This window comes from Heterocephalus glaber, unplaced genomic scaffold (genome assembly GCF_053883595.1).
Source record: "Heterocephalus glaber isolate CG9 unplaced genomic scaffold, H.glaber_assembly_v1.0 deba00001481, whole genome shotgun sequence".
Classification (NCBI taxonomy): Eukaryota; Metazoa; Chordata; class Mammalia; order Rodentia; family Bathyergidae; genus Heterocephalus; species Heterocephalus glaber.
In genome coordinates, this window is record NW_028258317.1 from 59,563,159 (window position 1) to 59,573,482 (window position 10,324).

The window sequence follows — 10,324 nt, forward strand, 5'->3', positions numbered from 1 at the left end:
ATCCTCATTGTCTTTTCCTAGGGTATTGTCTAAAATTTTTTGGAGTGCTGGTTTGGTATTCATGAAGTTCCTAAGGTGCTTTTTCTCATGAAAGTATCTTATTTCTCCATCCATTTTGAAAGATAGTTTTGCAGGGTACATGAATCTGGATTGGAGGCTGTTTTCCTTTAGGGCTTGGAATACATCACTCCAAGCTCTTCTTGCCTTGAGGGTTTGCATTGAGAAGTCTGCTGTGATTCTGATGGGCTTTCCTTTGTATGTGATTTGTTTCTTTTCTCTAATTGCTTGTAGAATTTTGTTCTTCTGTTGGGTTTCTGGAATCTTAACAATTATATGCCTATGTGTAGATTTTTTTGATCAAGGCTAGCTGGAGTCCTATATGCCTCACTTATCTGTATGTCAAGTTCTTTTCCCCTGCTTGGGATGTTTTCTGCCATTACTTCTGTGAACAGTTTTTTTTTTAATGTCATCTCCACTCTCTCCTGTTTATTGACTACAATCAGTCTTATGTTATTCTTCTTTGCATCATCTAGCAGCTGCTGGATTGATTTCTCATGGTCCCTTACAATTTTAAAGCAATTTTTCTTTTCCTGGTCACTAATTGCAATTTTATCTTCTATATCTGAAATTCTGTCCTCACACTGGCTCATTCTGTGGCGTAGACTTTCAACTGAGTTTTTAATCTCCTGGCAATCTGTTTGCATCTGTTTTATGGACTCCATTTGTTTCCTATGTTGGGATTCCATCATGTTCCTCAGCTCCTCTCTAGATTTATCAATCATATCTTGCACTAAGAGCACAATCTCTGCTATTATCTGAGAAATTATTTCTGATTTCATTTTTTCCAGATCCTGTTTTTTTGCCAGTTCAGGGAGTCTAGGCAGTTGAGTATTACAGTGTTCCATCTCATTTCCCTTTGGGGTTGCTGTAGGTGATCTGGAAATCTGGTTTTGAAACTTATTTATGTGTCTTCTCATTTTGACATGGGAGGGGTGCTGTTGTTGCCCATGCGCCTCACCTCCTCTGTGCTGGGAACGGTGGAATATTGGCCCAAATGCCCCTTCCTCTGGGCTGGGAGTGGTGGAACAGTGGCCCGGGGCCCCTACCTCTGCCCTGGGAGCAGTAGTACCTATCCCCCACTTTAAATGCAAGTCCAAGACTCTAAACTTCTGACAAATCAACTACAAAATGGGATTCCCACAGTTCCCCTTAGGTTTGCTAGAGTAATTCACAGAGTCTAGGAAATACTGTACTCTACTGGTTTACTACAAAGTATATAGATGAGGAGATGCATAGAGTAAGAAACAAGAGAAGGGGTGTGAAGATATCATGCCCTCTGGATAAGTCACCTTCCAGGAATCTCCACACCTTCAGATATTCAGCAGCTTCTTGAACCCATCATTATGGCTTTTTTTGGAGACTTCATCATCAAATAGCCATGACTGGAGCATGGACAACCATGTCAAAGTGTGGCTGGAAAAGGGTCTGATCCAGTGTGAACAGATGGTGGAGAAAGCCAGCAAGGCCCATTTGTCAGCATTGTTGGTCTCTCCATGCAACCTTCCTCTCTCCATGTATGAGCAGGGTCCCTCTGGAATGAGGATAGGTCAGACAACTTCTTTATGGTGAGCTCCAAGATGAAAGGTGGTGGAAAATTAGAGTTCCTATGAACCACCTTCAGGAAGAGAAATCTGTTTTTATTGTCTGCCTTGGGAGATAATTATGAGCCAAAACTATGGATGAAAACTCTGTGTGTGTGTGTGTGTGTGTGTGTGTGTGTGTGTGTGTGTTTCTGTAAAGTATCACACATACTATTGGGCAAGAATGGGTGAGAGAATTTCTTTATAACCAGCTACCCCAGACAGAAAGGCAGGCAGGGTGAGGGTTATTTTAATTATAGATTTTATGGCTGGCTTTGGAGAAAATGGGTACTAGTTTCTATGACCTGTCTTGGAGAAGAGAAATTCTAATTTTTATGACTTGCTTCAGGGAGGAAAGAGGAATGAGATTCAAGAGGGCAGCACATTGTGAAGTTACTTCTGAGGCCTGCCAGTGTCCCTTATTTCACCAACAAGGACATTGTTGCAGCTTGTAATGTTCCTCCACTTGAAGCCAGCTAGTCTCCACCTTGCAGGAAGCAGCAGTTGCCTGTACTTTAGACCTGAGATGGAAACCTGAGATGTATGAACAGGGCAGCTAGAGAATGGAGAACAGAAGTTCAGACAACTGAATGGAAGCCAATAAAAACTGGGCATTGCAGAGTTCTCAAAAGGTTGTATTTGGCCTGAGTTCTAGATTCCAGGTCCAGCAAACCTGTACAGATGGCCTAAGCAGTATTTTCAGTATAATCCAATCATGCAAAAGAGCTAATCAGTCAAATAGCTAATCAGGAAGTGACTAGGTAAAGACAGAATCCTTGACAGCAGTCTTTTTAGCCAGAATTGTGATATACATATCTCTGGGGTGTGAGGGATCGTGAGGAATCTTTGGGATGATGCTCCAGGATGTGCCAAGAACAACATCTCTCTCTTCCTTGGCCTGGGACTGGAATTTTTATTCTCCATGATCCCTTTGGCCAAACTCCATACAGAGTCCTTTATTGCTTTTGTAAATTTCTTTGCAGCACAGATGTATAACATCTGGATGATTCATCTGTTTTGTGAAAAACAGGACATTGATTTTCACTTATAGTTTTATTTAAAGAATAGTTTGCTTGTAAAATCAATTTCCTTCCTCATGGGTGGATTTCTTATGGTCTTAGATAGAGGTCTCCTAACATACAAGCTTGTGAGTATTAAAGGAAACAATGGATGTGGAAGTCTGTTGTAAGTGGTATATTGCTATACCAATGTTATTTCCTTATTTACCTCTTGCCCATCCTAGGGCAAGTATGCCACTCATATTCATTGTCTTAAGCTAAACAAAACTGATCTCTCTGTAAATAACCTAGGAAGAATTTGCTGTGTCTTTAAAGCTTCAATGCTGTCTTTGGTCATGGGGAAAATGGCCACTACCAAAACAGTAATTAGCATTTGTTGAGTACGTACTGCTTTTCAGAGACTAATAGGTACGTGTAACACGGATCAACCCATTTAATGCTTTTAATCATCCAAACAACCCTATGAGGTAGGCACTAAGGTTATCTAGGTTTATGAATAAGACACTAAGTCACCCAGAAGTAGAAGAACTTGCCCAGGTTTGCCTGGAATGAAACTGGCTCCAGAGCTCTCGTTCCTAATCTCCTATATTGTAGCTGCTTGGTCCCTTCCCAATCAAGCACAGGGAGAACAAATTAAAGCAGAGAATTTCAAACTTTTTAACTGTATCCCACAATGAAAGTAAAATGTATAACTAAAAAACTGAAGCAAGAGGTTCAGGAAACAGTACTTATCCATGCTGTATTTTTCTGTCATATCCTAATGTATTATTTTTTCTTAGGCCAATCATATGGTATCAATTTGATTTTGCAGTGCAGAGTCTGACAAACTGTGGGTTTGGGAAGAAAGTCCAACCCTCCTGGGCTGACCCTGAGTTTGCTTTAATCTCTAATGAAAGTGGACTCTGTCTCTCAATTTTCCCTTCTGGGTCAATTGAGTTGTGCGATCTGTGGCATACCCATTCCCCTCAGCTTCCAAGACATCCTTCAGACCCTGGAGTCTGGAAGTCTTTCCTCTGCTCCTCTTCTGGGTCCCTTTACCACACTACTCCCCACTGCCAACTTTGGGTGAAGTCTTGCTCAGATTCAGCTCCAGCCAAGTCTCCCATTTGGCCCACTGGAAGCACTCACCTTTGTCCACTTCAAACCCCTGTATTAAGAGTGAAAATGCTACCCTCCCATTTCTTTCTGCCCCGTTGTCTAAGACTGATCTAGAGCAACTTCATATAAATCTTATGTCCCACACCTCCCAACCTGGGTAGGTATAAGCTAAGCTCTCTGACTGATACACTTGAAGGGGGATACAGAACAAGCCACTACCTCTTTCTGAAGGAATTCTCCCTCCCTCTGCTCTTCATCTCCACTCCTTTGTAAGTAGAAGGTGAGTGATGGGCAGAAAAGGTTTCACAAGCTACTTCACAATCTCTTACTGTGATCTGGATTTTCTAGGACTTGGTATTGGAATATGGGAGAGCTGGGATCTATTATAAAGATTTTATCCTTGGCAGGCTCTTCCAAAAGTATGGAAAAGTGTTCCATTTTCACATCATCTGACAGGTGGCTGGGCTATGCATTGGGAGGAACAGGAAGAGAATGACTACAGATGTGGAATCTGGATAAGCAATAAAAATTTGGGAATTAGTAGAGCACACGAGCTTGCTGTGGAGGGTCAATGTATGAGTGAACTCTATAGGGACCAAAAGCTGGATAGCTGAATGAATGGAATACCAACAGGTAGCTTGGAAGTAGGGTGGGGTCAGGGGGTAAAGAGCTGAGGGGACTCTCCCCTGGCATTAGCTGACCATTCTGGTGCAGTCTGTGAGCTGGATCCCTCACACTTCCCAGATCCTCAGACTTAGATTTTGTTCCTGATCGTGGTGAGTCAGGTTGATTAAGGTTTATGTGCAGGGTTTCTGCCTTTTTTGCAGCCGCTGCTAAAAGCTGGGTCATTGGATTTAATGATCCTAGCACTTGAAACACTCCTGCCAGGAGAGCAAGAGCTGGGGAATGATTTGCCACACCCTGCAAAACTGGTAACCAGTGGACCTGGGCACTGTTCTCACTCACCATCCACCACTACCCCTCTCTGGGTCCAGAGTTCAAATGTACACAACTGCAGGGCAGGGAGGTCAATCCTAAGATTGTTGGCCACCAGAAATAGGCTGTAGGCTAGCATTCCATGCTCAATTCTGAAATTTAGTAGCTACACAGTCTAAGTTGCTCAGAGTTTATCTTGGATTTTCAGTTTGCTCTTCTGAAGTATGGTAACTAACATCTAGCTTGGTGTCTTGGAGTGATTGTGGAGAACAATGAAGTGATGAATAAAAGCACATTGAAGTTCCTGCTGCTACTACTGCTAAAACTTACCATGATCAGTTGATGAAATGGAGAACGCAGTCACTTGCATCTTCAATCTCAACAGTGAAACATGGGGACCTTGTCTAGTGTTCAATGTGCATGAAGTTATCTGTGTTAACTGTTATCTGTTGTTAAAATGTTACAAGGAATGCGATATCCTCAATGCAATTAAGCTGTTTGTTGTAGTAACAAAGATATTACCCACCTATTTATAAGAATGTCTAAAAAGGAATAAAGAAAATAAACTTCAAAAGGGGCAGGGAATCTAAGCTAACATTACCTTCCATTTTCTAAAAATTCAGAAAAGTCTTCAGATCCGCAGGAAATACTGTAATAAAGGACAGAAAATGTCAGCAGATCAGAGGAACAGTCAGAGGAAAAGCCTGGTTTTGAAATATACTTGGAATCTCAGAATATTGGTAGTAGCTTTTGATGATCTCAGGAGGTAAATCTGAAAAGAAGGTAAAAAACAAAACAAGAACTTCATTTGCCAGAAATAGATGGGAAGTATAAGCTTTTATTTATATTTTTGTTTTGTTTTGTTTTTTGAGACACAGTCTTGTTATGTAGTCCAGGTTGGCTTTGAACTCACTATGTAGCCCAGGCTGGCCTCCAACTCATGGGGATCCTCCTGCCTCAGCCTCCTCAGTGCTGGGATAACAGGTGTGTACCATGATGCCTGGCTAAACTTTTCATCACTGTAACATAATACATGAGATAACGTAAAGAATTACAGTAATACCTCAGTTCATGAATGCTTCTGTTTGCAAATAATTCAGTTTGAAAACAAAAGCATTTGGGAAAATTTTGCTTCTGTTCACAAACTCCATATCAGGTGACAAACAGAACCATAGCTATCTTCCTCACACAAACACAAATGTAGCCATCTTCCTCCAAATTGTAAAACAAATTAAGTTTGTAAACCAAGGTACCTTTGTATTTTGGCTCATAGTTTCAAGGTTTCAGGCCATGGTGAGATGGTTTGCTGTGGCCCTGTGGTGAGGTCAAGCATCATGAAAGAAGGGCATGATGGGGCACACCTGTTCATGTCATGGTGGCCAGAGGAAGATGAGACAGAGAAAGAGGAGGAGGAAGGGGTAGGAGGCGGCTTGGGACAAAATACACCTTGTTATGGCTTGTATCGAGAGGTTCCCCCAAAGCTTCATGTGCTCATAGGTAGTGCTTTTTAGAGGTGGCTAGGGCATGTGAATACAGATTAAGGGAGTGTGATTACTATATTAGTCCATTGATTGGTCTCTGGTATGGTTCTGATTTTGGATATGGGAAGGCCCACCCTGGGTGTGAGTTCTACCCACTTTAAGGGCGTGTAGCCTGGATAGAATTTAAGGGACAGAAAGAGGGCCACTATGACCACTTGTCACATGCTGCTACTGCTTTGCTGCCTTCTGCTTGCCATGAACTGTTTTTCCTTAGTGATGTCCCTCTACCATCCTACCCTGCCTTGGAGCCAGCCAACTATGAACTGAAACCACTACAAACTGAGCTATAATAAACCTTTCCACCTTTAACTTGTGCATTTTGGGTATTTTTCTCAGCAAGGAGGAAGTAACTAAGACACCCCTCAAAGGCATGCCCCCAGTGACCTACTTTCCTAAGCCCCTCCTCACTTCCCAATAGTGCCATTAGCTGGGGCTCAAGCTTTCAACATGTAAGTTTTTGGGAGACATTTAAGATTCAAACTATAACTTCACCTAGATTCTGGCCCTGGCCCCCAAAGGCTCATATCCATCTCACGATGCAAAATGCATTCAGTCCATTTCCAAGACTCCCTAAAGTCTAAGCAGTTGCCGCATTTCTCAAAAGTCTAAGTTCAAAGTCTCCTCTGAGATGCAAGGCAAAGTTTTAGCTGTGAGACTCTGAAAAAAATCAAAGTGAAGGTTTATACTTTTACATCCTTGATCTTATTGTAGGTGGGGTCTTGCTGATTCCTGAGACACCCTTAAGGTATCTTTCTTCTTATCTTGCTGCAAACTACTTGGGTTTTGTTTTGTTTTATTGAGACAGGGTCTCACTGTAATCCAGGCAGGCCTCAAATTTCCAATCCTTCTCAGAACTTGTTTTTTTTAATGGTGCTAATTTCTCTAGCAACAACAAGCTTTTGGGACTCAACTTTAAACACATTCCCTTCTCAGCCAAACTGCAAGTTTTTCAAATCTTTTCTGCTCAACTTTTTGCTTCCCAGTCTTACTATAAGTCTAGCTAAAAGCAGCTAACAATACTCATGAGTGCTGTACTGCCTTGAAATTTTTTCTGCCAGAAAAACTAGTCCATCACCTTTAAATTCAGCCTTCCACAAAGTCTTGGCATGGACAAAATGTACAAGCTCTTTGTTGGAAGTTAACATCAATGATCTCCAGTTCAATTCCCAAGAGTCTTTGTTCCCATATGAAACCTCATGAGCACATCTTTACTGTCTTACATTCCTGTCAGCACTCTGATGGTCTGAACTCACACAAGCACTTTAGCTCCACTCACAATGTTCTAAGATTCTCTAATCTAATCTCCAAACATTTCCAAATTCCTTCAATTTCAAAGGCTTCTGAACCATATCACCAGGCATACTCACAACAACCCCACTTTTGGGTACTGATTTTTAAAATTGTTTTGTACTAGAAGGATTGAATCCAGAAGCTCTGAACTAAGCTACATCCCCAGGCCTTTTAAAATTTTTATTCTGAAACGGAGTCTTACTAAATTATAAAGTTGCCCCAGCTGGGCTCAAATTTTCAATCTTACTTCCTCAGTCTCCCAGAGGACTGAGTTTACAGGCATGCACCACCACACCTGGCTTCAGTATCAAATTTCTGTTAGTGAGGTTTGTGTTGCTGTGACAAAATACCTGATACAAACAATTTAAAGGAGGAAAGATTTATTTTGGTGCATGGTTTCAGGGTTTCAATCCCGGCTTAGCCTGTGGCAAGGCAGAAGCATCATGGCAGAAGGGCTAACCTCATGGTGTCCAGGAAACCCAGTAAGAGAAGTGCTGAGAAGGGGGCCAAGGACAATACACAGTCCCCTTCACTAGGCCCCATCTCCTAACAGGCTTTTGGCTATGAACTCATAAATGGGTTAATCTCTGATGAGGCCAGCACCCTTGTAATCTAATCACTTTCCAAAAAGTCCCACCTCTGAATGTTGCTGCGCTGGGGACCAAGCCTTCAACAAGTGAGCCTTTCCGGAGATATTTTAGATCTGAGCTGTAACAGGGAGCCTTTAATAAATTTGAAATACCTTCAAATCTAAAAGTAGAATAACTCTGTGCAGTCCTACAAAATATTTTGAAGGCTCAGAAAGGCCTCAAGGAAACTTGAAATGAACCTGAAATTCCCTTGAGTGACTCAGCATCAAGTATTTGTTTACAGTGATCCAAGCAGAAGTCACACCTGAGAATCCTCTCATGTCCTAGAGACAGACTCTCCCAGAATTCATAACCACCTGATTCCACAAGTGCTTAGGGGCTGCCTATTATATGTATAAAATGAAACTGGTGATATGAAAATAGACAAGAACCTCGAGGAAGGAGGAATCAAGTGGACTAAATCGAGCAGAAGTTCATGTATTTCTTAACAGAAGCATTCTTATCCAAGGAAATCTTCTGTAGAGCTCATGTAATTAAGACAGTGAAGAGTGCTGCCTTAATTTAAATAGACTGAGAAGGAGGCAGATCTCCTTCCTTGCCCATCATCCAAGAGACTTCTACGAAGCTTCAGAGCTCTTTGCGGCATTCTGAAAACCATAGTTCTAGATCATTTTAACTATAGTGACAGGGTATCAGCTCTGAGCTTTCTTTAAATTAAAGGAGGACACTATGGATTACATACCTTTAGATAAAACAAAAGGTTTTACCAGTATGTTAGTTACATTTTAAAGTTAGCCAGACAATATGGTGATTACATTTTCAGATAATATGCCTTAAATTAAAGCAATAGGTGTAACCGTTAATCTGAAAAAAGTACAATTTACTTATGATTTCCAGACTTTATAGACCTCTGTAGTTACTGTCTAATACAATGGCCACTAGCTAGATGAGGGATTTAAAGTACAGAAAATACTGACAGTGAAGAAATGCTTCACTTCATTTGTGTGTGCATATATGCTGGGATCATTAAATTAGAAAGTACTTTATCTGTAAAGTCTGAAATTGAACCAAAACATAGCATGAAATTTGCAAATACAGTTTAAAAATGAGTTCATCCTAATTGCTATGAGAAAAACTTTTTCACCACAAATGAGTATGAAATTAAAACTCTTCAAGGGACTAGCTGTGTAGCTCAGTGGTACAGTGCTTGCTTGACACGCTTGAGGCCCTGGGTTTGATCCCTGGCACTTAAAAAAAAACCACGGTGGACCCTTGACATATGAACTTGATCAGTTCCCAAGGGTTAGTTTAACTGAAGTTGGTTGTGAATGTGAAGTCAATACAGCTGAGATCTGGATGTTTACCTGGGTACATGCTATAGATAACAAGAGGCAGATAAATCTTTCATTAACCTAATGCACCCAAGTTGTTCGTATGTCAGGCCCGTTGTAACTTGAGGGTCCCCCATATATATGTGTAATGAGATTTGGGAAAAGAAATCCATCCTACATTTCCCAACTTTCTGAACACCCTTCAAATACAGTTATTTTGGGAGCTGAACCCATGTGCTCTGGCACTGAGCTGCACACCCCAGTCCCTGTTCAGTTTTTGTTTTTTTCAGATGGGGTCTTGCTGTCATTCAGACTGGCCTTGCACTTCTGGGCTTCTGTTCCCCGACCTCAACCTTTCAAGTGCTAGGACTAGCAGGCACCTCTGCACCTGATTTTGCCCAAGTTTTATATAACTATGTCATTTTAACTTTTTGATACTTTTTTCTTTGCTCAGGAATTTCAAAATTCTGAATCTAGTAATACCTATCTGCCATCTTTGCAGAGTGTTTCTGACTTTCACTGTAGGATTTCTTTTGGTTAGGGTATATTTGTTTCCCAGGTCAATCTCGGACAGTCAGATCAAGTCTCCACTTCATATCTATTTTCCAAGTAAGAGGGGAACAGGAAAAGGCTAGCAATTTTAACAGGAAAATAAAACTGTTCTAAAAAATCCCAAGGAAACTTCTGCTTACATCTGTTCGGAGTTGTTACATGATCACTCTACAAGCTGGTAAGTCTTCTTGTTGAAGATGAGCATTGTTTTGGTTTGTGTCTAGATGTCCCCACAAACTGAGCCGCATGTGGTCATAGGCTATTTTGGAGGTGGCTGAATCTAGAGCCTGTGATTGATTCATGGTGCAATGCTAGGCCCAAAGCACT